This window comes from Rhamphochromis sp. 'chilingali' (genome assembly GCF_963969265.1).
Source record: "Rhamphochromis sp. 'chilingali' genome assembly, chromosome: 5".
Classification (NCBI taxonomy): Eukaryota; Metazoa; Chordata; class Actinopteri; order Cichliformes; family Cichlidae; genus Rhamphochromis; species Rhamphochromis sp. 'chilingali'.
In genome coordinates this window covers 17,222,576-17,226,535 of record NC_137932.1, presented here as the reverse complement: position 1 = coordinate 17,226,535, position 3,960 = coordinate 17,222,576, and the positions used below count along the sequence as shown (strand labels likewise).

The window sequence follows — 3,960 nt, the reverse complement described above, 5'->3', positions numbered from 1 at the left end:
TCCATGTATTTTATTTTGAACTGCAGCTTCGCTCAGTTTTGCTCACCTTATGTTTAATAAGCCTTAAGTCGTTTACAGGAAGAAAAACAAGCAGATAAAAGGGGCTCACTGTTGTTCTTGTGCTCCCATTGGAATATCTCTGTAACCACTATAGCAGTGTTGTGTATTTAAACTACATTGCACCTCTGAAGACAGAACAAATACTCTCCCTTCAGACTGCAACAAGGCCACAGCAGTTTTAATTAACTGCAATAATATCCTGACATTATCAAAAATAGATCACCACTGACCTGCAGCTTAGAACAGTAGCAAGAGTGTCCTTTCAACATGTTTGAGATATTGCAAGTTTCCCAATCGCCAAAGAGGTGATTATTAGAAGATAAAGTAACTTAAAAATATATCTTATTAAAATTATTTTATTTAATGTTGAACTTTTCTGATCTGTTTCATGGAAGGCTGTCAGATTTGAAAAACACTTTGACTGTAAAGTGTTTTTTGCTGACTTTCATTGGAAAAAAAATCATTTGTATCGCAGCTGCCTACTGAAGCTTTGATGAACCAATTAATTTAATAAGCAGTGATCATTTATAAAGCACTTCAGTTTGAAAAAGTGTGTAGCCAATACCAAATTAAAATAATGCAAAAAGCTCTATTTAAGCATTTAAGACCCTCTTTACTGTGCAAAGAGAAACAGTCACGACCCTGATCAGGATCCTGCAGAGCAGAGAGGCCACGGGCTGCTCTGTGTTGTGACTCCAGCTGCAGCCAGACATTTCCTGGACGTCCTGCACGTGAGATGGAAAAACACATCACTGTCCGCTTCCCATGTGAAATTCCCTGCCCTTTACTAATCCCCTAAAGTATGTGGATGACTCATTAAAATCACAAAATTAACAGACAGACATACCTGGAAATTAATGGAAAAAACAATAAAATGGGGACATGAGAAGGTTAGATCTTTAAGATGTTTTCAGTTTTCAGAGTTGGTCATATGATGATTACTGTGGAAAAAAGGGGAGAATTCAGTGTAGAGCCTTCATTATTTTTATTAGATTTTTATTTTATTACATTTTCTCAATAGAACACCTGGATAAAATGCCTCCATAAATTACACAGTGTTCTAGTGGCACATGTGCTTTCACATGCAAAGAGAATCCATTCTTCATCACTATGCATCAATACTGGGATAACCTGAATTTGTAATCATCTGAAACAGATCAGGATTGTAATAGATGTTTTTTTGTAAGATTATTTATGTAATTTTCAGAGCAAACTACTACAGAACAAATATTATAGTAGGCCTAATGGTTTCCACATGAAGAAAAGTCATCATTCTACATTATTCAAAAAACAAAATAACAGATGATTAATGGGCCATCTGTCTGCCCCACTTTAATATCTAATTGAATAAACTATGGCAGCAGCTCAGTAGACAAGATCAAGGTGACCTGCTGAGATTCAAACTGAGCACCAGAATAGGGGGGGGCAAAGGTGATTTGCCTGACTTTGAATGCAGCATAAAAACATCCAGTGAGTGGCAGTTCTCTCAGCAAAAAACAAAACAAAACAACTTGATGGAACAGGAAGTCATCGGAGTAACCCAGTAACTCAAACAACCCCTCATTACAAATATGGGCTGCAGCAGCAGAAGACCATACCGGGTCACACACAGATAAACATTGCCTGGTCTGATGAGTACATTTGTGCTGTGACATTCTAAAGACAGGGTCAGAATTTGGCACAAACAACAATCATGGATCCATCCTGCCTGGTATCAATGATTTAGGCTGCTGGTGGTGATCTAATAATAATAATGATGTGAGCCCCTTACTATTGGACCGTAAAGTATGGCTGCTTCCAACAGGTTAACATAACACGTTACAAAGTTCAGATGAACTCAAACTGGTTCCTGTGATTGTCCTGGGATGGTTAGGATTCCTCTGTTCTCTTCACTAATGTTTTGGCCTTCATTGAGGATGTGCAAGTCCTGCCTCAGACTCCACCTGCTGATTGAGCCCCCTGGTTTCAGCCTACACACCTGATTCTCATCAGGCCATCAGTGACAGTATTTAAGGACCAGCTGATGTTCCCAATCGCTGCCAGATTGTTGTTTATTGGTTGCAAAGACGTCTTTCATCGACAGAAGGGTGCAGTCTCCTCAAATTTTCTCCATTTTCTCCTGCATTGTCTGGTAAGGAATTGCTGAATACTTGCCTGCCTGTCCACCTTCTGACAACACCTACTACCTTTGGAATCCTAACCAGCCATTCCCAAATTGCCTTGCTCCTGGAAAATCAAAATCAGTCTGCCTTTGCTGTGCAGTAGACTGAAAACCTGTCCAGGGTCTACTCATCCTTTTGCCTCGTGACAGCTGGGACAGGTATCGGCCCCCATCCAACCTTAAATCAGATGTATAGATGGACTCTACACTACACTAACTCTAAAATACACTTTAACTCTATAAACACACTGAAGAAGCAGAAAATCTGAGAGGTAAGTTATTCTTTAGATCACCATCAATTAACCAGTTTCATAATGAATGGAATGAGTCTGCTATGTTGAAATGATAAGGATGTTTTTTGTTTTGTTTTGCTTTTTACCTTTTGTTCCTGATCCTTTTGGATTACTTATGGGTATTAATAATCTTCTTTAGCATGTTGAGATGATGTAATAACAGCAAGCAAAATCTCAGATAAGCCGATGTTGTCGTTTGGTGCTAATGACGAGAAGCAGATGAGGTTATCAGCTACTTAAAAAATATAATGAAGTTAGTGGAGACTTAAATCGGAAGAAATCCATCTACAAGGTAAAGTTGCTTTATGCATTTCCTTGTAAATAGGCAACAATTTGTGAAAATGCCTAGTATATCAACTTTATGAGGCGATAATAAGCAATTGTTGTGTTCACAGTTGCTACCAAGTCAGTAAAAAAATATTTATGGTTCTCATAAATATCTCAAAAATTGGCCACAGAAGTTTAGCAGGCTATCAACATGTTTTTTTTTCTCACTTTTTCCCCCTTTCTTACTTTATTTGCTCGCTTGTTTTGTTTTTATTTCTTCATATATCAACTCCTTGTGAAGAGGACCTCATGTGGCCACTAAAGGAACTGCAGATTCTGGCTTCATTTTTCATCCCTGTAGATTGCCAATTGGTGGGGAGGCAAAGGCTAGTCTGCAGTTCTGTATTACAAATTAAACAGTCAGGATGGTTGTTAATGTATAACGCCAAACCTTTTTGCAGGTATTTCTTCCTGAAACATAAACCCACATAAAGCACAGTGCATCTGGAGTGCACTCTGAGGCAATGCGTGGCACAGTGGCACAAGTGAGTCTTTGTTGTTTAGTGGGTCTTACATCATCTCCAGACTCCAGTTCCTGGATCAGCTACTGAAGGGGTTGGTAAGCGATCCCAGAAGTGCACTTTACCCTGGCCTGAACCCACTGGAGTTTTACCTGTCTCACAAAAGCTGCTGTTAGCTGCATTTTAACAGTGCATGTTCCCACAATATGTTTTTGTGATTCTGTCAACCAGTGAATTAAAATCTCACCTTCATGTCCAGTGTAAGCCTTTGAGCCTTTCTGTTTTCAATCAGTAGATGCAGGGAGCCCTGCTGGCAAGCAGGTCAACAGTCTCAGTGCTGAAACAGTTGTTGCACGGCAGTATGGCTACTGCTGCTGCTCCATCTCAGCCCCATCTCCTGCCTGAGCTCAGCTTTTCCAGCCGTAACTCATTCCTGCTAATTAGGACAAAGGCTCTTGCTGGTCTGTAAGGGAACCACTTTCACATGGGAAGCCCTTCGTTTGTTTCCACCCCCTGTGCCCAAGCACGAGTTAGCCGCGTTATGAGACAAGACTCCAACAGAAAAAAACACAGACAAGAAGAATCTTTCAGCTCTTCCCTGAGGTCACCTTCACTTGGCAAAATAAAATTCCCCTCACGTGAGTGCTGCTCAGCCAAA

The 3,960-nt window shown here is 40.1% G+C and overlaps 1 long non-coding RNA gene across 1 annotated transcript; it reads right to left on the bottom strand.

The window, feature by feature from the left end:
* Nucleotides 1–755: 755 nt before the first annotated feature.
* Nucleotides 756–3,414, bottom strand: LOC308397614. The gene is made up of 3 exons (XR_013971819.1): nucleotides 3,356–3,414; nucleotides 908–1,001; nucleotides 756–785 (listed from the first exon to the last, which is right to left on the bottom strand). It is a non-coding gene; the product is annotated as an uncharacterized lncRNA (long non-coding RNA).
* Between the last annotated feature and the right edge of the window lie 546 nt (nucleotides 3,415–3,960).